Source organism: Podarcis liolepis (genome assembly GCF_965112155.1).
Source record: "Podarcis liolepis genome assembly, chromosome: 17".
NCBI lineage: Eukaryota > Metazoa > Chordata > Lepidosauria > Squamata > Lacertidae > Podarcis > Podarcis liolepis.
The window spans coordinates 28,374,207-28,399,832 of record NC_139571.1 but is presented as its reverse complement, the minus strand read 5'-3'; the positions used below and the strand labels follow the sequence as shown (position 1 = coordinate 28,399,832).

The 25,626-nt window shown below is 43.1% G+C and overlaps 1 protein-coding gene and 1 long non-coding RNA gene across 10 annotated transcripts in view; one reads left to right on the top strand and one right to left on the bottom strand.

The window, feature by feature from the left end:
• Positions 1 to 3,453: 3,453 nt before the first annotated feature.
• LOC310696282 lies at positions 3,454 to 25,316 on the bottom strand. Of its 4 annotated transcripts, XR_014520516.1 has the most exons (6): positions 24,914 to 25,053; positions 21,605 to 23,164; positions 20,020 to 20,102; positions 11,483 to 11,716; positions 8,220 to 8,329; positions 3,454 to 6,360 (listed from the first exon to the last, which is right to left on the bottom strand). It is a non-coding gene; the product is annotated as an uncharacterized lncRNA (long non-coding RNA). The 4 variants fall into 4 exon arrangements; XR_014520517.1 differs by lacking the exon at positions 24,914 to 25,053 and having other exon boundaries at positions 11,483 to 11,611; positions 21,605 to 22,636; XR_014520515.1 differs by lacking the exons at positions 3,454 to 6,360; positions 8,220 to 8,329; positions 11,483 to 11,716 and having other exon boundaries at positions 18,333 to 20,102; positions 24,914 to 25,316.
• SHOC1 (shortage in chiasmata 1) overlaps positions 23,781 to 25,626 on the top strand; it is a 36,027-nt gene continuing 34,181 nt past the window's right edge. For 4 of the 6 annotated variants that reach the window (XM_083481361.1, XM_083481358.1, XM_083481360.1 and 1 more), the window contains exon 1: positions 25,081 to 25,216. The gene's annotated coding sequence lies outside the window, so the exon portion shown is untranslated. Of the gene's footprint in view, positions 24,035 to 25,080; positions 25,217 to 25,626 lie in introns of those variants that run through there. The other 2 variants (XM_083481357.1, XM_083481359.1) reach the window with 2 other exon arrangements.

The window sequence follows — 25,626 nt, the reverse complement described above, 5'->3', positions numbered from 1 at the left end:
CCTGCCTTAGTGATAGCTTTACTGTTGGGGAGTAGTTCATGAGTGCGATAAAACCCATTTCTTTCCCATTTTCTAAGCCAAGAGTATATCATGCCCAGCTTTTGAGAGGAAAATGTTTTTTGAATGTGCATTACAGATACAGTGGTACCTCGGGTTAAGTACTTAATTCATTCCGGAGGTCCGTACTTAACCTGAAACTGTTCTTAACCTGAAGCACCACTTTAGCTAACGGGGCCTCCTGCTGCTTCACCACCGGAGCACAATTTCTGTTCTCATCCTGAAGCAAAGTTCTTAACCTGAAGCACTATTTCTGGGTTAGCGGAGTCTGTAACCTGAAGCGTATGTAACCTGAAGCGTATGTAACCCGAGGTACCACTGTACAGCATGTACACAGCATTGGGACTATGAAAACAGGGCAGGGGATTGTCAAGGTCATAGTGGGTTTCACCCTGAGGTTGGTTGGCTCCATTCAGTTTGATGAGTCACGATTTGTGGCAGCCTCATCTATGGGAATAGAACCTTGTTGGTACTACGTAGCAAGTGGATGGCAGAGCCAGTGTTACTCAGGACTTTGACCTTGTATCAGGTGATATCAATGCATCAAGGCAATATAATGCCTTAGTGGCATATGACATCAGGTGTGGGGCAGGCGGAAATGTAAGGCTGCAAAGGAACTCCCAAGTACAGCTGATGCCAGCAGGGCTTGCTGGCTGGTACAAGCCCTGCTTTTGGCAGGGATCAGCTGCCAGGAGCTCAAGTGGAAACACTCGAGTGCAGTGGAATCCCAGCAGAGCTTGCAACCAGCACCCATCAGCTGGTCAATGCTGGCTGCCAGCCTTGCTTGCCAAGGAATAATCAGGAGTGCATTTTAAGGCTCCTGATTTTGCAACTGCCGTCATGTATGGGGCAGCTGGACTTTGGACTCATGGGCCAAATTAGAACTGCATCTGGGCCTAATTTGATAGCTCTTTCCTACCCCAACCTTGTATATTGGTGCTGCTCTTATATAGGGTAGGTGGGACTCCCCCCCCTTCACATTATCAGTTTGGCTAATGAGAATGCCCCTGAAAATGGGAGGGGTGCTGTTCCTTGCTCATTTTCTCGTGTTCGTTTATTTATCGATCTGTCAGCTACCCTTTGGTTTTGTTAAACGCCCAGGGTGGTTCACTAGTCAAATAAAAACTAGCACCTATTGAGTAAGCACAGCTAGGTCACGTGGTATACTAAAGAGGGCTTTGACATGAAGTCCAAACAACACTCACCTTTTTACAAATTAAATGGTGCCACCACTCCTGGGCGGTTGCTTAAGGCAATATAAAACAAAGTGTGGCATTTCCGGGGTGGCGACAGAGGTAGACTGACTGCTGTGAGTAGCCCTACTGTAAATGTGAGAGAGCTAAGCTACAGAAAGACCCACAGAGAAGGGTCCTTTTAATTTCTGCGGCTGCAAACAGAGGCCATTAAGAGCTAATGCATGTGAAGCTCTTTTACTTCTTGCTTTTGAGGCGGTGCCAAAGTGTCATTTCTTAATCTACATCTCTGGCATCCTTCACATACTGTGCAGCCCCCTTTCTGAAGCAATATTTGGTTTTGTTTAGCACGGCAGGAATGGTGGAAAGCCATGTGCTGCATAGCAGCATGTTGCCCTTCAGGCAAAAAGCTACTGGCAATTATATGATCTCAGTGCTGAAAGAATCCAGGCGTTTGAAAGCTCCCCGGTACTAAGAGCCACCAGGAAGCAGTTGCTCGGCCCTAATCTGGTATCTGCAACCTGAGTATTTGGGTCCGTCCCATTAAGAACACATTAACAGCGCAGATTCCCGCAAGAGTATGCCAGGCTCCCTTCTCTGAAGCTCTTCCTCCTGAAGGTCTTGCTTCTTGTGGCAATACAAGAAGCTGGTTTCAAATGTAATTTTTCACATGCTCACTTTTCTAAGGGAGTCAGTGACATTCAAGGGTTTCAGTCAAGGCTGACAATTTCTGCAATGATGGCTTATTATTAATAGCCACCCATGCTGTAAGACAGAGATGACCCATGGTCCAGATGCAGCCTCAAAAACCACTTTAGTTGGCCTCCATGTCAAACTTTAAACAAAGTACATTTTTTAAAAAGCTTTTGGAATAAAGCTTGGTCAGTGGTAGCCATTGTGGTGCCTTCCGTATGTTGGAGACCACAAACCCCATAATCCCTGGCCGTTAGCCACAGCTGGTCAGGGCTGATAGCCCAAAAAATATCTGGTGATTACCATATTGTCTACTCCTGTACTGGGTAATAACCTAGTATATGCTGGTATAGAGAGAGAGAAAGAGAGAGAGATGCAGCAAAGTAAAGTATGGAAATATAGACTGTAAAACCTTTAAAATGTACCATTCCAAGTAAGTTCCAAAATGTCCCCTTAAAAAGTTCCTTTCCAAAGTTTTCCTCTTCCTCCAGCACAGGAAAAGACCACATGTTTGGAAAGTTTAAAAATGGTTTACTTACAAACTCTCCAAAGGTCAGATTCATGTGCTTTTCCATATACCAGTAAAAAAATTGCACAGGCAGTAAAACCTAGCAAAGTTATGTTGGCAAATTGTGTTTTGGAAGTTGGTGTTAACTATGGATAGCAAAAAACAGGAAGCAGAGGAGAAAAATCCTATGCATGGGAGGGATGCATACAAAACCATAGTTCAGGAGTGTTTATCACTGACCAACATTCTAGGGGCTGCAGGACAGCAGTGTGTGTAACTACCTACATTCTGTTACATGTGAACCACTTTGAGGGTTCCCCCCCTCTTTTTTACAATCAAGTGGTATATACATTTTATGAAATATAAAATAAATATGCACACATAAACAGGCACCCACTCACCCAGGTAATCCATGCAAGCCAACTAAGGGAAAGGGGTATACTCCCCTTGCTGGTCATCACATAATACGGGCTTCCTCAAACTCGGCCCTCCAGATGTTTTGAGACTACAGTTCCCATCATCCTTGATCACTGGCCCTGCTAGCTAGGTATAATGGGAGTTGTAGGCCAAAAACACCTGGAGGGCCAAGTCTGAGGAAGCCTGATATCATATGTCTGTCTGTTGAGGTTCTTTTGCCATTGACTCCAAATTTGGTGGGGTCTGGGGCAGGGGCTGATCTGGCTCCAATGCCTTGGGTTTAACCACCTCTGCCATAGCGACACTCCAAATTGCCAAACCACAGTTTTGCATTATACATAGAGCCATAGTTGTCACTGTCACAACTCTGAAATGCATATAGTTTCTGTTGCTTGCGCAGTCTTTCAAAAGCGAAGCAAAAGCCATGCATCTATATTTAACTCACATTATAGTAAATGCGGTTTCCATGCTAACCTGATTTCAATTTTCTTTCCTGATGAGCTTTTTAAAGCAAATGTGTCAGCCTCTTGCACAGAGTATTGGGAAGGATAAAGAGGATTGGAAAAAAACACTCAACAGAAAAAGTAACATGCGGTAGAATACTTTATAATATAAATGATTGATTTACATAAAGTTCTTAATCACATTTTCTGTGTGTGTGTGTGTGACACGGTGGTGGTATTCTTATCACTGTAAAATGCCCCCCTATGGTTGAAAACCTCCCTCTAACATGTACGGATCATGTGCATTCTTCCCAAAACAATTCCACCTCTTGATCAAGTCCACTGATGCTCACAGAAGCACATACCTGATCTTGTTCATCCACATAAGGGGCCATTTTCATATTGTGATGTGGGAGCTAGCCACAGGGCTTAGCTGGTAGCCAAACCACCAATGAACCAGGCCAGTAAGGGGTTTTCAACACTGGAAGACTTGAATTACGTTGTCTAGAAATTTGATGCAAATGTTGAAACAAAGAATATTCCGCTGTAGTTGTACATCTAGATTTTTGGACTACAGTTTTCTTCTAATCCCATGGTTTGCACATAGTACTAAACCAAATGAGCAAACATTTGGGCGCATGGTGTAAAAATTGTGCCTGCTTCACTTGTCCTCCAACCTGTTGCTGACATTGTACCCAGGGCTAAACCTGTATACAACTCCAAGTCCATGGTTTGTTGTGCTCCAAGCAACCCATGAGCTGTAGCAAAACATTTGTTCATGGTTTACATTTTGTAGTTTTCTTGGAGGAGACAAACCAAGAGCCCAAGTTTGCATGTAATGATAAATCAAACCATTGTTTAGCTATGGGTAGTGCAGTGGCAGCAGGAACGGGGGAGGAGCAAAACAGCTGTGATTCTGGCTCTCTGTCCACTTGTCCACTCACACCTAACCATGGTATTTCTCAATGTTACCTGCAAGCAAGACTAGTGTTGTGATGTTGCCTCAAGGCTTTAGTGGCGTGCTTCATATGATTGTTGTGAGGTAAATTACTGAGTCAATTTTGGAGATAACATTACCTTCAGTCTTGCAAAGCTGGAAAACTATAAATCTAAATAATTACTCCACATCTTCCAACAACAGCCAATACTTGACCTGTTTTCTATTTTTGTGCGGGAAGGAACTGAAGGGATGAAACAAATATCTGCAAACCCCCCCCCCCAAAAAAATGGGTTTGAGTGTGGAGTAAGTAAGCCCTAAGTTAATTCCTGTTAATGGTTAAGGGCAGAAAAATGTTTTGCCTTGTTATTGTCCATCTTTTGTGGAACTTTTGAATCCTGCTTTTATTACAGAGCTCATGGCACTGGCCAAAGATTTATAGTGATGAAACACAGAATTGAAGACATTTGCTTATGTAACAATGCAGTAAAAAGCACAAAAGCAACTGTAAAACTTCACACCAGAAAACTTGGCAAATAAGTCCTAAGACCTGAAGAACTGAGCAAGCTTTAATTTGGGACAATGGATGGAATTCAGTTTCTTGCTATGACACTTATTCCATCAGTGCAAGCATTTCCTCCCCCCACGTGCTGTTTTGGGGGTTCTCTTGACTCTCCAAAGCAGATCTGGAGGACATACAGGGAGAGGAGTGGGGCGAAAGCACCACTGAGTTGGAGGAAGTCTTTGCACTGGCATAAATTAGTGACCCAAATCTGGTCCAGATAACTCAACAGCTCCAGAACCTATTGGCTGAATTAAGGCCTGGAACTTCTTGCCAAGGCAGTTCTTCTTATTTCAGAAAAGCTAGAATGACCAAGCTTGGGCCAAACGACCCCAGATTTTGCAGCACTATCGCTAAACACATCATGAAATAAGCATTACATAAGCTGCTACAGTTTTCCGTCACAAAGTCCATGGGGGCAGACTGCCAAGATATTGTCATTTTGGATGGAACTCTGCACATAATCAGGCTCATGAAAACGAAAATGGATTTATAGCCAGATATCAACAGGGCCAGATGGTTGCACTTAGATCTTTATGGTGCTTCCTGCTACATTATCTGTCTCAGATAATGGCTTAAGACTTGGCTAAACATGATTTACACTTCTGGATTAGCTCCTACAGTAACCTCACACACAGCCGTTGAACATTTCAGGTGCTTTCTACCCTGCTGCAATCCCACAGGGAATGCATGAAGATGACGCAACCACATGGGTAGGGCTCCTCCCACAGGTTTTTCTCTATTGCCTCACTATTGCTTCCCAGAAAGGTGCTGATCATGCATCTCTGTGTGTGGTGGTGGGGCAACTATATTATCTGCCTTGGGCAAAGGCAGCACTCAATTGTACAGGATTGCACCATAGAAAAAGTAGGTATCACACGACGGCAGCTCCTTTCTCAGTCATCTGCACTGAATTCCAGCTCCAATTGACACACATTAATGCTGATGACATACCAAACTTAGTGCAGGTTGAATTTTTTGCCCCAAGTTGCTGCCAAACTATCTTTTTGAACATTCTTTCATTTTGAGTGGAGCTAGGAAGGGGAATGTTGGTGTTATTAATGGAATGGCAGTTCAAATATGGGCAGAGAGCTGGAGTCCTGGGCAAGAAAAGAAGGAAATTTTTATGTTTTGCTTAGCATCTTACAAAATGGAGGAATTAACTATAAACCAACTGAGATTGGTAAAAATGTTCTCTCCTTCTAGATGGAGAGAATTGTGGGAAATTCTCTATTACAACGTCTCCCTATTACAATTTTTCTTCCACTGCTTTTATCTCAAATCCTGCCCACAATTTCATTTGACTATAGTATTTTTCTTTTAATAGTCCATAAAAGGCCTCCATTCTTCTATAAAAAGTTCATCGTTTTGATCTCTTAATTTCGCTGTCAGCTTTGCCATTTCTGCATAGCTCATTGCTTTCAAAAGCCACACTTCCTTTGTTGGAACTTGCTCTTCTTTCTATTTCTGTGCATATAATGTTCTAGCTGCTGTTGTCACATACATCCATAGGTTGGCCATCTTCTTTGGAACCTCTGTCCCTATTATGCCTATAAGGAAATATCTTGGTCAGGGACTGGGCAGAGGAGGAATGGTGGGCAGAGGAGGAATGGTGGAGACCACCTCCCCATCCTGACCCTACCAGGGAGGAGGAAGAGGAAGACAGTATAGATTTACAACAGGGGTTTGAGGGCAGTCACAGCTCAGAGGCAAATGAGAGGGAAAATTGGGAAATCATGGGAGAGCCAGAGCAACACCTGGCTGACACGTTGTCACTTGAAAGCATTCCCGACCCTCCACCTCCTAGAACCCGGTGAGCCTTAAAAGTAGGAGAGCAAAGAGCTCAAAGACAGAGGGCATGTAGCAGCACCCGTAGAAGTGACGAATGAGGAAGTGGGAGAGACGGGGGTGGAGATTAACGTGGGACAACGGCATTATCCAAGAAGCTGGGTTCTATAGCCTCTCTGTAAAGTTTGGGATAAAAAGGTCTGTAATAAACTTTTCCTTGTCTTATTCTTTCCTGGGCCACTGACAGCACCCTGATAGTTTTTTAGGAAGACGGGTGCATTACTTTCTGAGGGGAGCAGCATATGCCAGGGGTGGGCAAGGCCACAGGCAAATGTGGGGGGAGCAGCAGATACAAATTTTATCTTTATATGGTAGGCTAATTTCATGCATGCTCCATCCAGAAAGCAAGATAAAACTATCAGAGTCCAAGGGTGCTTTTCAGGCAGGCAAAAGCACCCAGCTGAATGTATGAAGCAGGGCTGGGAAAGGGTGTGAAAGTCACAAAGGCCACAAAGAGAGGCGTGGATAGTCAGTGGAGGGTCACATCTGGTCTGTGAGCATGGGGTTCCTCATACCTGCCTTGAAGCACCACAATATTTCTTTTCTGACTCTGCTGGAACTGACTACAGCACAGCTAGTGGGAGACAGACTTTGCATTGTTATTGTCATCACCACCACTGTTTTAGTTTAGGATTCATTCAGCCCCTCATTCAACTTCCTGTGGCCCTTACGAGCTATGTCATCATCAGTATGCTGATGACAACAATCAGCCTTACTTCCCATTGGTCCTAGATAAAGCTCTCTCTCATTATTTCTGCTGTCTGGCAGAAATAGAAACCTGGATGCAAACCAGTTGGCTTCAACTCTGCTCCAGCAAGATTCAGGGAGATGGTGGCTGGAATAAAGAAGCACTCTAAGGAGCTGGGAATCAACAGATGTGGCTTGCCATCCTTCAGTGTTGCTGGCTGCTATCTTGGAAGCATGCTGGCTGCAGCCTGACTGCCCGTTAATGACCACAATGAGAAACACTTTTCAGCATGTTTAAGAGGGCTGAGTGCTTTCCTGGAAGCGGCAAAAGTTCCTGCCTGTTTTCTATGTCCAGTGGAGTCCAAAATAGACGTCAGGAAAACATTTTAAGATAAAAAGAACTGGGTAACATACCGCCACTTAGAGATAGCAGAATATAGCTCTCTACCGCCTAAGACATCTCAGCAAGCAATCCCCGACATCAACAAAATGAAAACAAATGCCAAATTCAGAAATCTGGCTTCAAGGACCCCCAGTGTGGAGATCATCAAAATTAGCACATGGCAACTCTGGGTGCCTACCAGGGTCCCAGTGACCTGTTACTTCTCTCTATCTTGTCTGGTGTTCCAAACAGCAATAGACTGATGCATCTAGCCACTCTTGATTTCCTATAATGCCCGACTTAGTATCATTCGGGGCATACTGGGAAATTCCAATGGACTTTACAATGGGTAAAGTTCACTGAACACTGTTGCCATGTAGCACTGCTTCGCTTCACTTGGGTTAAAGGACAATGGGAAGTAGCTAAAGTCAACGGAACTCTGCCCCTTCGCTAAACCTGGCTCAGGTTGACATCCCTTAAATATTGACTCACCAGGGACTTGCCACTTGTTTACAGTTTACATTTACATTCCCATGGGTGAGGTCCCATTTGCATCTCCTCTTGGATTGTCAGGAAAGTCACATTCTTGTAGGGCGTGAGAACTATGTGAAGAAAGAAACATTTGTCTTTGGACTAGGCAACCTACACATCACACACTGTTTGCAATGGAGAGTGTTCACCCAACACAAAACCATAGCTAGTCTGCCAAGAAGCATAGCACTACCTGAAGCTTGTATGCAGGCATTTTTACATGTCACTGGAGGGGAATTATGCTACTCCCTTGGCAAAATAGAAAGAAAAATAGATAGTTTCCACCCCCTTCCCTGCAAATGACTGCCAAACAAATGGAGTCAGGAAATTCAAAAGATGGTAACACCACACCACTGACTTTGGCCTTACTAGATGTGACAGGGAAGAGAAACGGAGGAGACACAGGATTCTCTGGGGGCATACGGCACCTATAACCCTAACGTATACCATAATTATATTACAGAGATTTTACTTTTTGCTCATTGCGAAAACCAATGGTTTGCTGCCTACAAAAAGATATGGCAAGCACTAAAAGGGCTAGTTATTTTGACAAGATTTTGTGAGCTTCTGTTGGCATGCCCACTCCCTTCCACCCCCCAAAAAAGCACAAGTAGTATATTTGACAATGAAAAAATGTGATACATTTGGCAAAAGTGTGTGTGTGTGTAGGGGGCTTCGTCTGGTTCAAAAGAAGCTGTCTCGGGTGTCCCATGTGCACTTTCTGCACACCTGTGTAAATATACTCAAGGACAGCAAGCACAGACATCTGTTTTCCTGCATATACACGCACTAAGAACCCCCGAGTGTCAGTTTGTGGATATGCAAAAGAATGGATAGACATGAGTCTAATAACTGTATATGAGATCCAGACAGAGGCTGTACCTAGTGTCAGTCCTACTCAAAGTAGATGCATTAAAAATCAACATGTCTGACTTAGGTCCATTTAACTGCTGTTTTAATTGCTGTGTTGTTTTAATGGGATTGTTTTATTGCCTATTTTAAACATAGTCATTTATGTGCTAAAGCTTTAATGTGATTGTTTTATTGTGTATTTTCACTGTGGGGTATTTTTAATTATTTTGTATTTTAACAGGGTTGTACAATCAGTTTTTATGTTTTGTAAACCACTTCAAACTGGTTGCACTCTCAGTAGAATTTAGTTGTGTACAAAGAACAGTATCAACATTTTTTCCTAAAACTCTGTGATTTTCTGACATTCCAAATTAAGAAACAAAGGCAGGAATTGGGATTGTGCTTACAGACTGTCCCCCTGACCTTTACACTTTCAGTGAGCCATTTGCACAGAACCTGTGATCATACTACCCTGGATATGTATGGGTTCATACACATATAGTCCATATCCTAACCCAAAAAAATGTGTCCATGGGAGCTTATTACTCAGCACCTGCCAGCTTCCAAAGCCTGAGAGATGGGACTTTCTTGGAAGAGGTAAGGGAACTGGAAGGAGTTGCCTCTATTCAAGGCAGCTGCTACTTAGGACACTCAACCACTGGACCTCCATGATATATATCTTGCCACAGGCTTCCTCTGTGCACCAGGACACCCCACCACCACCAGTTATCATCTTCTGGATCCCAAGAACAAATATGATGAAACACTTGGATAGAAGCCACCATAGAAAGTACAGTGTTTGTATGACACATTTCACTACCTTTGGTCCCAAGGATGAGACCTGATTTATGTACCTCTGGGATCAGAGCCTCTAATAATTTATTAGAAAGGGTATGGCTGCAAAGTTTAATACAGCAACCCACAGTTGCTGCCTGGCTGGTGCAGCACCCAATCTATCCAGTTCTTGGTCTGTGCTTTGTGGGCACTACTGACGTTTCAGCAATGGTGTTGGGGACCCTGGCCTCAAAGCTAGCCTTCTCTCCTAGTTGGACAGCTCCTTTATGTCACTTATAAGCCCATGACTTCAGGCCTACTACCTTATGTTTTGACAGGAATGGGGCAATGGTGTACATGTGTCGACTCTGTGCAAAAACAGCCTTTGCAGGCACGGGAAGTGAGATAGGTGGGATCAATGGGCTTGATCCTGAGCTCAGGTTCCACATGTTTCTACCTTAATCAACGCCTGAAGTAGGCAGTAATGTGTCCGGAAAGGTTTTCTGTGTGGAAAACTCAGTGCTTTCTGTGTTTAGGTAAAAAGACGGGCTTAAAAAAACCTTTCTCATAAATAGCATTTGAAGCAGACAATGCTCATCAGAGCACAGTTTGCACAGCAAAGGTTGGGAGCCCTTTTCCATTCAAGGGCTAAATTTCCTTGGAGATAACTGTCAAGAGGCAACATGGCTGGAGCCAAAGGGAAAAAATGAACAGGTCATGCATGTGATTCTTACCTTTTTACAGGAGGCTGTATTCCAGCCATTGGGGGGGGGGAGATCAGAGGCTGATACATGCATACCTCCACCCAAGCAAACATTATCACAGTTGATAAGCAGACAAAAGCAAGAGAGCACCAAGCAGAGCCAGTAAAGGGGTAGCCTGGGAGAAGGGGCATGGCTAGGGCAAAATCCTGAGGAGGAGTGGTAGAAGCCGCCTGACCAAGATCCCCTGAGGGCAAGCACAGAGGGAGAGGAATTGGATCCTGGCTCCTGGTGGTGGAAAACCGGCCACACCCCAGAGGAGGGGAAGAGATGGGAAGTGCTGGAGGCAGGGAGCTTGAGAGATAGTGAAGAGGCAGAAACAGGCAGGTGCCCTAACACAGAGCAGGGACAGGAATTAGACTAGGCAGTTCTACCACAGAGCCACTCTCATAGCTTCTCTGCTGACAGCTTGCAAGCCCCCCCCCCCCCCACTCCTAGAACGAGGCGTTTATTGCATGATGCTGAGCAGAGAGCCAGGCAGACACAGAGAGGGTCCCCTGGAGCTCACCGTAGACAGAGGGAGGGGCCTGACACAGAGGGCTAAGGAGTGAAGGGGGAGCTACAAGCCAGTCCAGACAACTGCTTCATTAAGACAGAAGCAACCTTTAGAAGTCTCATTGTGTTCTTGTTCTGCTTTGCTTAATAAAGAAACTAACTGTAAGTTAGCCAAGTGTTTCACTTTCTTTCTCTGATCTGCGAGCGACCTTTTCTCCTTGCCAGCTCCCTGGCATAAGGTGTTCTGGAAGCGAGGTTATTAGACTCCTTCTAATATTACCTTCAGCAGTTTGGGGCTTTCTGGGGTCACACAAGAGGAGTCTGCATCAAGGTGTTACTTACCTCTGAGTAAGTGTCACTCTAACCCCTGGGAGAGGAGATGCTGCCATGGGAAGAAATTGCAATGTTGGACTTCTTGCATGGTCCTCCTTGGGTTTTCCATGTTGGTGAGCAGTAGGAGAACGAACCATGCTGCAGTGGTGTGATATCATTAAAAGTAAGTTTGAATGGAACTTCCAGAGTCAGGAAGAATTCCCATGCTGAGAGCATATACAATGGAAGTATGCCGACGAAGCACTAGACAGAGGAATGTATTCTAAGTTAGGATACAACCAGACCTGGGAAAATGCAACCTTGTACTTTACAAAAAGATGGCAAAATGTGTGACGTTGCACATTTTAACTGCTTAGATGTATTATTACAATCAAGCAGTATATAAAATTTGTTAAACAAGATAAAGATACAATCTACAACAGAAAGATGGCTTCCAAAGTGGCATGCATGTCAGCCAGTCAAATGGCCAAGTGACAGTCAATCTGGAACCACCGTTAATATTGTGTGAACTTTAACACATTAACACTAACACACACAAATACACCCTCGTTATTTCTAACTACTCAGGCCATGGCACACTAATTAATGGGATTAGTAATTCAGATAGTCATTTAATTAAAGACTATCTCCACCTTGCTAGTCTGCCAGATGGAATGTGTTGGCATTTTCTCTTCATTATGTATATACCACATATTAGTACTAACTTGATGCAGTAACTATGACACACATTCAGTCTCTCAGAACGCAAGACACATGTTCCCATTTTTATACTTAATCAGTGTTGTTGGAATATGTTTGTGTTATCACCTGAGCCTGACGGAAAAAACGACACCTTTCCCAGTTTTGGCTTCAAAACATTGTTTTAAATACGTAGAAATGTCATAAATCAGCTATCTATACTTTTCTATTGCCTTTTCTTCAAGAGGGGAAAGTTGCATGGTTCCACCCTATTATTTACTGTTTTCTCCCCCTCCTGCCCAATTCTTGGTAGAGCCGGAATCAGCTGTAGAACAAGAATGGGCTGTGAATTCCTCTTGCATAGTTCTAAGGCTGCTCCATGCCTTGGGTATCATTCCATTGGCTTTAGGACCAGCCATGGATGCCTCTGCACACCTTCAAAAATGTGTCTAAAAGAACAGAACAGAAATGATAGACATCCAGGATGGCTGTCAGGGACTGGGCAGAAGAGGAATGGTGGAGACCGCCTCCCCCCCCAGCCTGACGCTTCTAGAGAAGAAGAAGACAGTTCAGAATTACAACAGGGGTTTGAGAGAGGTCACAGCTCAGAGGCAGATGAGGGGGAAAGCTGGGAAATAATAGGAGAGGAGGAAGAGGAAGAACCAGGAGGACAACAGCTGATGGACACAGTGACTTTAGAAAGCATTCCAGACCCTCCCCTCTCCCAGCGAGCCTTGAAAGTAGTAGAGCAAAGAGCTCAGAAGCAAAGGGCCCTCAGTGCCACCCACAGGGGAGAAGTGAGAGAAAAGGGGGTGGAGAGTCACTCAGGGCAACACCATTATTCCAAGAGGCTGCATTCCCAAGCCTCTCTCTGTGAATATTGAATAAAAAGCAGATGGTAAGGACTTTTCCTTGTCTTATCCGTTCCTGTTGTGGGGGTTGGTTCCTGTTGTGGGGGTTGGTTCCTCTTCCGCCTGACAGTGAAAATCATGAGGTTTCTAAGAAGCTATGGTGAGCTGTTCTCTTGTACAGCCACCTGCAATTGAGCTTCAGATACCACTGCAGTGCAGCAGCTGTCCCTATTTTTCACCTCAGTAGAACAGAAAAGAGGTGGGCTGTGATGGAGAAATGGACAATCTATGTCAAATCAGCTGGTCCAGCTCTGGTCTACCTTGCTCTGATCCAGCAACATACTACTTCTCTTTTAATGCAAGAGTGCCTTTGCAGGATCCTTCAGCTCATATTCATGATGCTTTGCCTATTATGAAATCCCAAGTGTGCAGTCTTGATTTGTAAATCTAAACATGTTGGTAGAAGATCATAGCACACCTAGGATTTTTTGGCGGGGGATGTATGTTTTTTTCTAAAGGTACATGAAGCAACAGAATACTGAAAGAAGAAATGCCTAAGACTGAAGGATGACTCATGCTGGAAGAATGCATAAGAGTCAGGGATGTCTGGCATTGGAATGCATGGTGCTTGAGCATTTTTGCTTCCAAACTGCGAGAGAAGCTGCCTATACCTGGATTCAGATTTCTTGTGCAGCCATGAAATTTACTTTCGTTGCCTCAAGTGAGAACTCTCTCTCTCTATCAGCCAAACCCACTTCACAGCAAAGCAGGTACATGGATTAGGCACCTCAGTCAAACAAATGTAATACAGATGACGAGAACAGTTCCGGAGGTTGCATATATTGCTCTAAAATATATAAATCTCAAAGTAATATCAAATGCTGGTGCCAAGAAGCAGAAATCTGTGAGGTACGGCTGAAATTCACTACCAACTTGGGTGGATTTAAAAGAGGATTAGACAAATTCATAGAGGATACTAATGACTACTAGTCATGACGTACTGCAGCAGCAGTTCATTGTGCACTGAGGCTCTGCCCTCTGCAGGCCACTAAAGTTCTGCAATCAAAACATCTATTGGAAACTGCTCAGTGCATTCTGCATTTCAAGATTTCACCAGGCATTGCCCATACCACCTTAAAAGGGCCTGAAAAGTGTCGTCCCTTAAAATGTTTCATAAGGTATTGAGTGCTGTTAAATACTAGGTTTTGTCCTTGCACAGTGGACCTGTGAATGGTAAAAACAACAACAACCTCCCTATGTTACTGCAGCTTGATCAAATCTTATCGTAATTATTCCTAAATATGTTTGAGCTGATACGGAGCACTTTTGAGCCTCGAGTGGAGGACATGTAGACAGGCAAAAGAGCATTGATGGCTTTTCAGCGCTGGACAGACTGTTTTGTTCTCCCAGGCCTTTAACGTCACTTTAATATTTTTGACATCTTTAATATCTTCTAAATATTTACCGTAGCTTGATATTTTGGTCTCTGCTTTTATGGAGGTTGGGATATGTTTGCTCCCTTTGGTTATTTTACAGAGCAAGCCAAATGCCTGGTCCACTGTGAAGGGAAATTTGGATGGGGTCTGGAGGGGTTCCTCTGCCCTGCCCGGCTGTAGCCAGCAAGGAATGTCACGGCTGTGACCAACGCCCAGGCGGAAAGCAAAGTAATTTCCCAAGACTTGGGCCCTAATTGGCCCATTTGAACCCAGCTTATGGGCCGGGAGGTAATGCCCCTATGGTTGTGATGGTTGAGTGGAATTCCCCATTGGCCGCCAACCACGTGGGTCTGGCTGACCGGGAAGGAGGCGGAGAGCAAGGGTCTGCAGCCAGTGCCCACCGGGGAAGTGGTGAGTGTTTAGTTCATAGTCCTCCAACTGAAAGCATATTGTTTCAAACAATGCATGGTTAAGCTTAATCACAATTTGTCAGGTTGAGACGAAATGCAAGCTGCAGCGAATTGAAAATGAAAGTGAAAGCTTCCAAACTGCTTCTCTCAACTGCACTGCTGTGTGAGCCAAGGCTGACACTGGCTCCTTTTCTTCATGATAAATGATAAGAATGATTTGTTTAAAAGAAACAAACATCAATAAAACAATCTATTTCTGCATCACTTCTGAAAACAACCTAAAGCTTGTTCCTACATACTGTATAAAGCAGATGCTATATCTACCTATAAAGGCTTCCAAGCTGTTAAACTGACATAATAATGCTTATGGGCTTCCATTCTTCTTCCCATTATTCTACCGCACTTTAGAAATACTATTTATCCCAATTATTTTTTTCTTTAAAGGTCCTCTTAGTCAGCAACACTGAGTAAGCTCATGGTGCCCAGGGCACTTTGGGGGGGGGGAGGCACATACCGGGGTGTGTGTGCACAGGGTGAAGGAGCCCATTGCAGCACCTCAGCTCCCGCCGCTGACATTGATGGAGTGACACCGCCCCGCACCGGAGCAAAGCAGGGCTCCACTGCACCTTCTGCCTGCCCATACAGGGAGAACTCGGCCAGCTGGCACAGCAGGTGTGAACCAGGTGCTCCCACAACAGCGTCCCCAGTGCAGCCTAGCCAGATGCTCCTCTCTATGAGCCTTGGTTCCCCATTACACCTGTCTGGGGGTGCCAGCTTTGTGCCCCCTCAAAAGTCCACGCCCAGGGCTGGGGGCCCCTCTGACACTCCCCCACTACGCCCCTACTCTTAGTACACTTCTTTAATAAATAATTTTCAAGAAAATCACATCTTCTGAGGTTTCTGAATTTTGTTTTAGGGAACCAGACAACCTTTAGGGAACCAGACATCCTGACAGGATGGCAGAGAGATTATTTGTCACTGAAGGAGCATTCATTCTCATTTGTTGTTAGGGAGGTAAGATGACATTATGTCAAAGCAATTATTACCCCCACACTTGCCAGTGGATTTTCCTGTCACTTTCCTTACACAAAATGTGTGTGGGTATGTTTTGGGGAGGAGGGGGAAGTTTTGTGGCACGAGAGGGCCAAACCAACCTTAATTGCGCAACCTGAATTTGCCAGCATGTGATTGAATCCCACCTGAAAATAGCAACCATCTTAATTGCCACAAGCTGTTTGCTTCCCCTGCCATCATCTGCAGATAGCATGAGAGCAGTGGACATTACCGGTAGTTGCCTGTGTGCCCTGCTGGTTTAGGGGAGCACAGTTTAAAAATAACAACCCAGAATTTTCCAGCATGCTTGAGATCTCCTATGTCTGTAGGGATTCCCTCCTGCTCTGTCATTCCCCAGTTTGTTGCCCTACACCAGGGGTCGGCAACCTAAGGTCCACGAGCCACAAGCAGCCCACGGGGTCATTTAACCTGCCCCCGAGCCGCCCCCGAACCGAGCTACCAAGCTACTCCGCAAGTCCCCGTGTGCTGTGCTAAACCGGCACAGCGCAGTGTGGGGACTTGCTTCCGCGGTGCCAGAAATCGCATCTGCGCAGACTCTGGAAATCACATGCACGCACGAGATCTGGCCCGTGGAGGGATCTCCGCTAGAGTGAACTGGCCCATGTGAGGTAAACCTTGCCGACCCCTGCCCTACACTTCCATAGGTATGACTACCACTTCACTAACAGCAGCAACGAGGAAACAGCAGTAAAAGCTTATGCAGATCTGGAAAATCAATTTCCAGACATCAAGATGCTGCCCAAGTGATAAGTGATCATATCAGGAGACTTCAGCCAGACCAAAGAATGTGTCAGAGCAGTAGGTCTTTTTTTTATTAATACAAAGAGGACAAAGCTCATTGGAATTCATGTATCTACATAAAATATCTTACTGCAATGTGGAAAAGGGAAGACGATAGGACACGCCATTGTCTCTGCTAATACTGATTTAATGAAAAAGAGGGATTAGCAAGCTCACTGAAGCCTGGGCAGCATTCTAGAAATTTAGCATTATACAGCAATTGATACGAACAAAGCAAAAAGCATTCTAACCCTGAAACGCTAATAACATTTGCATGTTTATTTATCGCTGTAAGCACGAGAGATTAAAAAAAAGTTTGCTTATAGTGTATAGTGGTGTTAATAAAAGTTTATATGTGTAGGTCATATTTGATGCACACTACACTGAAACCTAGTTATCACAAAAACTTAACCTAGATCTGTCTAAAACTTAACATAGAATTCTTGGCAGGGGGTTGGACTCGATGGCCCTTGTGGTCTCTTCCAACTCTATGATTCTATGATTCTAGTGTAGAACTGCCCTTGAACACTACAGTATTAGGAGACATTTTGAGAAGGTAGTTTGCTAGGAATACTTTACACCTGTGTTTCGGTATCTGCATTACTTCCCTGGTGTCTGAACAGAACTTTGCTTTAACAGGACAAACAGCAGCTGAGGAGAGAATTAACTCTCCTCCCCCAAACAATAGCCCCAATCTAGATTAGAGTTCCCATTGACTGCTTTTTATGCAAGTTTAAAGAGACAAAAAGATCAAATCACCGACGTCCGACCTTTCAGGTAGTTTCGGCAGTTTCAGCCCTTTGTTTACTGCACAGAAGAACCTAAAAATGGAAATCTGGAATTGTGATTTCTGCTACAAAGCAAGATAGTACTGAAAAGCAGCCAATGGGTTTGGCGTAGGAAGCCATTTTGGAAGACACCGGACTTTGCTAGTCCTTCACACTGTTAATTGGGAATAATTCAATATCATTGTGGAAAAGAGAATGGTTGGCACTATTTCTCCGCAAAGTAATGAGGCAAAGGTCAGGATAGTAACGCACCAAGTTCTATTTTGTCACAAAACAAGGTATCTTCTATTCTAAACCATTTCATTGACATTAAATAATTCTGACAAAAACAGCTGTGAGTCTTGTGTTTCTCATTTCACCCCACACCCACCATATCTGGAGTGAGCCAGCGGGCTTCGCTGTAAAGAAATTAAAAGTGGACTGTACTAATTAAATTCAATTACAGTCAAGCAAATGTTATGATGGGGGGGATGGGCAGTCTTGTGAATGGGGGGGGGGCTGCTTAGACTTTTAAAGCTCTACAGGACAAAACACAACTAAGATGACACCACATATCTAGACACCGGGCATTTGAGTTTGTGAAAAAGAAACATTCTGGACTTAAAGGGGTGCAGCCCTACAAGAGGCAATAATGTACAATATGCTTTTGAACATCCATTTTCATGATTGCAACCCTCAGCACTGAAGTTCAAACCACTTTTCATCTCTTGAGCATAAAAAGTAAACTTGACAGTTCAGCTAACAGAACTGCAGACAGGGAGATAAAATCTACAGAAATTTGGCACACGCAATCATGAAAATTGCACCCAAAGGTGTGCTGCTGCTGTTTGGGGTTTTTTAAAAACAATTCAAGAGACTAATCCAGAGTTGCTGATTTGTGAGTAGTCTAATCTGCTCAAGAAAAGACTATGAACATAGCATAGTTTTTTGCAGCTTTTATCCCAGAATATATTAGTTCTACCCCAAGACAGCTGTTATCTGTCCCCTACTAGGTCAATGCCATCGGAAACAGAAAAGCTATAGTAGTTATCCATAGTAAACTCTTTTCCCTCTTCAAATTATAGGTAACTGCAGCTTTCTGGAAGTAATCAAAGCTGTTATATTACAAGGAATAAGGCATACTGCATCTACAAGATTGAAGACTCCCCAGAAATGCACTTAATACTCAAAGCATTATACTAGGGAAAGCTTCATGATCGTAATAATTTAATACCTGAGGTTCTGAAAGCTTTCACACTACAAGTGACGATTCTTGACTGTATGAGCTGCCTTCCAGTGACTTGTATGTTCGTTTCAGTTGGTTTATGAGATAAGGTTACCAGACGTCCCCGTTTCCCAGGGACAGTCCCCAGGTTTACAAATCAGTTCCCTGACAAAATCCATCTATTTAGTAGGAAGTTGAAAAGTGTCCCCGGATTCACTGAAAAAAATCTGGTAACCTTATTATGAGAAGAGAAAAAAAAGGCAAGCCCTTCATTTCGAACTCATAAAACCTATGGTATGTTGTCCACTGTTGTTCATCTTGTGCATGCATTTAATTACGTTTTTATCCTGCCCTTCTCCAAGGAGCTCAGGGCAGTGTACATTGTTCTCCTTCACAACCATCATGGGAAACAGGCCACAACAACCCTGTGAGGTGGGATAGGCTAAGAGATGGCAACTGGCCCAAGGTCACCTAGTGAATTCATGGCTGAGTAAGGATTTGAACCTGGCACAACCAAGTTGTACTTTGACAGTAATCATTACAGCTATAGCGTGTCTCAAGGCGACTCAAAATGCAATTTTAAAGTCCATTTTAAAAATGGAACTAATAAAACCAGTGCAAAAGTAAAAACAAAACAGAGCAAGACACATACAGTTTGCACAAACACAAGCATACATGCGAATCTACAGCTGAAATGTACTTAAGAAAATATATTTAATACTTTAAATTATTCTCCCGAAGTTGTTGTACAGGCTGCATTCCCCCCCAAAATTCTGGCTTGTATAAGCCTAAGTGTGGCCTAAAGTAATGGTAGAGAAACTGTAATGTAAGATGAGGACTCAGGAACCATGCAGAACTTTGATATACCGTACTTTGGTTGTTTTTGTAAAAGCATCACCCATCATTCTTGACAGGTGGCACTAGTTGCCTGGTGAGTTATTCATCGTGTGAGGTAGCATGTGTTTTTAGATAGTAAAAATATGGGTGTCCATGTCAGGGAAAAACATCTATTAGTTGGGGGCTGAGACGTGACAAATTTCAAAATGGCAGTTATTAACTAGGCTGAAGTGACAAACAATAGAGAAACAGGAAGGAAATATAGTGCTGATGAAAAGAATGTGCGTCATTGGAGATCAAAGAAGAAAAAAAATCAGAATCCCATCTCCATGCAAAAAGCATTTCGAGGGCTTAAATGTGGTCGACGTTATGAGGTTGATGAGTGTGTACTTTCCATTGTAAAAGAACAAAGAGAAAATGGAATGCCAATCAGCTGCAAAGCATTTGCATTGGTGCCGGGATATTTGTGCAAAGAAGTGGCTTCTTACTTAAATGTGGGACATCATTTGCTCAGTGGTTGTCTTCCAGTTTCAGTGAGATGTTCGTCCAATACCAACGGCATGTCCTTGGCCTGAGGAGAAAACGCAACCATTATCTTAGCCAAATTAGAAATGCTGACAAAATGCCATGTTCTCTGATATGCCAAGTAGCATGATCATGAAAAAGAAAGGAGTGGAATCTGTCCATGAAGAATGGGCGAGGGGGGGGGGAATGCACGTTATAGCAGTGTTAGCTGTAATAGTTGCATGCCACCCCAATCTCCGAGGGGTGTGATATTCCAGGGGTTACACAGGGTTTGTGTTTCCTTTGGAATGAGAGAGACTGTGGACAGGAGAAGCTGTGGTGTCTTCACAGCATAAATACCCCAAGAGGGATTTGCTTCTGCCATAGTCACAGCCATGAATCCCAACACAAATCAAGCATAGCTCTGTCCAGCCTCCAGCATGTCAGCTTCTAGTTCACATAACTCAACTGTCTGCTCTACCTTTGTCTTTCTACCTACCAGTGAGTTGAGGGAGGAGGGCCCACCCATTTGATATCTGGCACAGAGCCACTTCCTTTGTTACCTTAGTGGCCCATACATTACCTCATCAGGAAGCTAGCCTGCCTGTTCCAGGAACTGAATCCATGCTGGATCCAGGAATTAGGCAGGGCCCAGGCATGCAGCCTACTCCCCCGCCAACTCATCGCAATATGTTATACTGAGAGGAAAAATACTTCCAAAAGAAACACTCCCCACCAGAACAGTTGTGGGATGCCCAAAAATAGGGTGGATAGCGACTTTTCTGTAAAAAATGGGGGGGGGCAATGCTAGTGGTAGATGCATTTAGATGGCATCTTCCCCCCAAAGTTAAGAAGATGGATAATCAAAATCAGATTTAGTAGTTGTTCCAGGTGGAACGGCATCACAGCTACAAGCCCTTGATGCGGTTGTGAATAAGCTCTCCAAAGGAAGGACTCTGATTTGTTTTTGTCAGGAAATAATAACGTCTCACCGAGCATAAAAATTAAAAAACCATTAGTGGATTTGCTATGCCACTGGATTTTGACTGCATGGGAAAAAATACCTCCTGAATCTGTGGCTTCAAAAAGTGATGCCTTTTAATTGCAGCAGATAGTAGTGAAGGCGACATATTGTGTGGAAATTGGGAAGACAGTGACAACTAAAGTGACAAAGATGAAGAGAGATGTAATAATTAAGAATCTCTATTTGACATGAAAAAGTTTAACAGGAAATATTTTTTAAAATATTTTAAATTATTTCTCAGTGCACACTTATATCTATTTTTTTCTTTCTTTCAAAGAACTCTCATATTTGGACCAATTAGGCTATGCATAATTTAGTAATAATTGTCAGGAATTACAGTGTAAGGCAAAAACTACCTATGAGAGGAACGAATATATGCTACCCGTGAAGCATATTGCTGAGATCATATTTGTTCTACTTGCTTTGTTTTTCTGCATGGTTAGTCAGCTTTTTTTGCAGAGTTGCCTCAGAAGACTAATCTGCTTTTATATTCGATGTATTAAGCCTGGTTTGTGCACATGATGAATTACTCATAAAATATTTACATATATTCACGCTTCGGTGGATGTTCTGGTTAACTTGCATTAGGACAACATACAAATCGAGGGAGCAAATCAGGCGTAAGTCCTCTATATGCTGTCACATCTAAGGAAGGCTTTATGCAGATGTTCGCAATGTGCACGTGGTCCAGAACTGTGATCAAACTGGTCCACCTAATCAGTCCATGATCTCACTTGATGATCACATGTTTGCATAGGAGCCTGCAATGAAATCAGTTGTGAAGAGTGAAGAGTTTTGGTGGGAACTCACAGCACAACCCTAACCATGTTTACTCAGAAGTTAAGTCCCACTAAATGCAATGGGGCTTCCTCCCAGTCCACATAAATGAGTTTAGCATTACAGCCTATGTGCAAACAATTTAATCTGCATCCAACCCACAGAGCCTGCATTGGTTACACGTGATCTACAAAACCAAAGTATACCAATGGCGTGGATCTACCTGAGCTGGGCTCTGAACATGCTGGCACCCATGTAAACATAATATATAATGTGCAAAATTGGGCAGGAACACAGGAAAGGGAGGATCCTGCTTTCCCATCAGTCGCAATGTCTTTATAGGGATAAAGTAGATCTTGCATTGATATCTTCACTCAGTAAAATCTGTTGAGAAGCTTGTCCTAAATTACAAATTATGCATATGATCCAATCGATATTAAATCACCTGAAAGACTTAAGACTGCATACCAACATGCATTTATTTATAAGTGCTCTTGAACTCAATAGATTTATCTCCAAGAAAACATACACTGGAAGAATGATGCTCCATGCAACAATCCCCATTGCACACATAAATGTGCACTGAAAGAGTGGCGGTGCGGGGGGGGGAGGGGAGGGGAAGAGTCATATACAGTACAAAAGAGTCAAGAAAACTTCTAAAACAGCAACTAATCTGCACACTTTTACTTAGATTAGGCAATCCATTAAAAAAAAAACCTGTTAGGAGTGCTAGGTGCTGGCTTTCCCCTCATTTTCTTCCTCTTTCCATGGAAAGAAGAACAGCATTCATCAAAGAAAAAGTTTGTGTATAATTTATGTTCCTTAACTTCTTTCTACAGGCCACAGATTGTGGTTGTAGGGAAATGACGGTAAACCCTGAGAGCAGGGCCTGTCGCAGGCTGCAAAGGCCTCTGAATTGCTGTGGTTTGGGGTTTTAAATACTGTATAGACATCACTTTGCAAGTGTCATACCTGCATGCTATGCAGACAACATCTGTACACACAGAGGATGTGTCCTCTGCGGCTAGTGTGCATTAAGTTTTCTTCCTACCTCCCCCTTTCAACACCCACCATACTCCTTGCAAAAATATAAAATCATTCAAGTTTCTTGTCATATCACAGGTACAGTTACTTATCTTGCACTCTACGTATGCCCAGAGGCTTCCTTCCCTTGTACCATGCAGGCAATGTCATGATGACGTTCTTTTGCCAAGGAACTCCCAAGTATGTTCAGAGGCTGCCTATTCTGGTGTGATGTATGGCTAATTACTGATTGCACCCTCTGTTTTATTGCATTCATTGTACTCGATGCTGAGAATCTCTGTGTGCTGGCAACAAGCAGGCAGGGAACAACACAAAAGTTTAATTTATGGAATCCGGAGAGTTGTTTTGTTTTTTAAAGGCACTTCAAGGTTTCAGAACATCTATGTTATACCAATTAATTCCACTGCCGTCATGATGGTTTCTGTAAAGGCAATGCACCAAACTCATGTACCGTACCTCTGATCTAAACCCTGCCACCTTAGCAGATCAGATGGTTCTTGGTGGGAAAAGCTTATAGCAATTATAACAGTAAGTTGGATCCAAGCTTTGGGATTTCAATAAACTGGAGGGGTTACTTTTAAAATCATAATAAATGCTACAGTGGAAGCCAGCCCCTTTCCCAACTGTGCTCGTGTAGAGACAGAGTTACCGGTGAGGCTGTTTTGTTTAAAAGAGCACAAACATTTAATGGAGGCTGTTTCTGCAAAAACATTAGTGATTCCTATGCAACTCTCAAAAAACAGAAATATCAGTATACTGGTGAGATACAAGGATATAATAAAGTAGAATATACTCTATTATTTTCAAGTTGGTGCGGAACATTAAATAGTGATCATTGCCAAATCAAGTGAAAACAGCCTGGTTTTCCTTGACCTTTTCTGATTCCCCCCCCCCCAAAAAAAATCATGGCCTGGGAACTGTAGTTTACCCCTCATGGATCTACAATCCCAGCGTCCTTCGCCAGATAGTTCCCAGGATCCTTTAAGAGAAGCCATATGATGTGAAATGCAACTACTGGCTGAGGAGCACAGAGAGAAGCCAAACCTCTGGCATTATATGACTACAGAATAATTTTTTTTTACTCAGAAAACATTTTGGCACCACTCTGCAGGCAAGGCCGGATTTAGGTTTGATGAGGTCCTAAACTACTGAAGGTAATGGGGCCTTTTATATGTCCAGCTGTCCTTTGCCAACAGCAAATTGTCGCTGTTTTTTTGTGTTGAATATATGCTGTATGGCAATTTATGGACCTAATAATAGGTATCTAAAGCCATTTGCACATAACAAAGTATGTATTTAATCAAAGTAATTGTTGAACTGAAATACAATTAAGAAGAAGTATATTAATAGTGAAATAATTATTAAGCACTAACTTAAAATGATTTTTTATTCAGGACAAACTTAATAATGCAAGCACACTGGCATTTGGCAATAACAAAAGTTCCTTTAGAAACACAGTTTACAAAGACTCATAATCTAGTCTCTAGAAACTTGCTATAACATGAAATAATAATAGGTGATATATGGTGCAAACTACTAATAATTATAAATAGCTCTTTTAATATGGAATTAAGTGTTATAACCTGTACAATGCAATTGCAGTTAATACAAGCAGGCGGGGCCCATTACTTACATCATAGGAGCCTACACAACACAAAACACTGTTGCTGTATGTAGGTTTTATTTTATTTGTTTTTTTATCTTTTATTTTGGAAATGTACATCCAGTTTCCCCTCCCCCTTTAAATTTTTTGGGGGGGCCCCAAGAGAGTGGAGTCCTAAGCTATAGCTTTTTTAGCTAATATGTAAATCTGGCTCTGTCTGCAAGTATTGGCCAGCTGTCTTGACCAGGCCATTTCCACCTTGGGTTGCTTCCTGAGAATTTTTTAATAATAATAATAATAATAATAATAATAATAATAATAATAATAATAATAATAATAATAATAAAAAACAAAATCCCTCTTCCCCTTCTAGAAGAAGAAGAAAAAATCGCTCTGCTGAGGGAAATTTCCTTCGGGCTCTAACATTTACCTGGTTGAACTCAGGTGCAACAGATAAGTGATGAGCTCCCAGCTTACGGTCAAAAAAATAAAATGGCTTCTGCTTTCAAATCCCACTTAATTTAAGACGACACGTTCCTGCCTGGTGTGAGGGAGGCTTCAAGGTGGCTCAGAAGCCCCCTGTTGGCCTTTTTGACTAGTTAATAAAGAAAAAGAGCATGCTGGGGCCTAATTTTTATTTGTTCGCTGTGAGGAAATTCACCCATCCATTTGTGCTAAGGAGGAAAGGGGTGAGGCGATGATATGAAGGTCCCTTTTCAAAAGATCGCAAACGGTATACGCTCCACTATTTCTCTCAGTAATACGAATCAGAACAAGGAGATTTCATTCGGTCATCCAGGGGACGGGATGGGAGAAGCGCTGCTCTTGTTCCCGTGTGCAAGAAGAGAAAAGGAGAACTTTTGCAATATGGCGGACATTGGGCGCTCCAAAATGGATCTTCTGGGTTGTGGTTCTTCTCCATTTTGCACCCCCTCAGCTCTGTGGGCCCACAGCACCCAATATCCAGCTCTGAGAAAAGGAGGCTGCAGGGGTGGAGATTGCAGCGTTGCGTGTTCTTTTAAGGAATTGTTTTGCTTTCCACATATATATATATAATTTTTGTTTATTTTCCATTTAATATTATACATTCACATCGTCGTTATCCACTATACTGCCCTGGCTCTTAGAGCCTATCAACTTCCT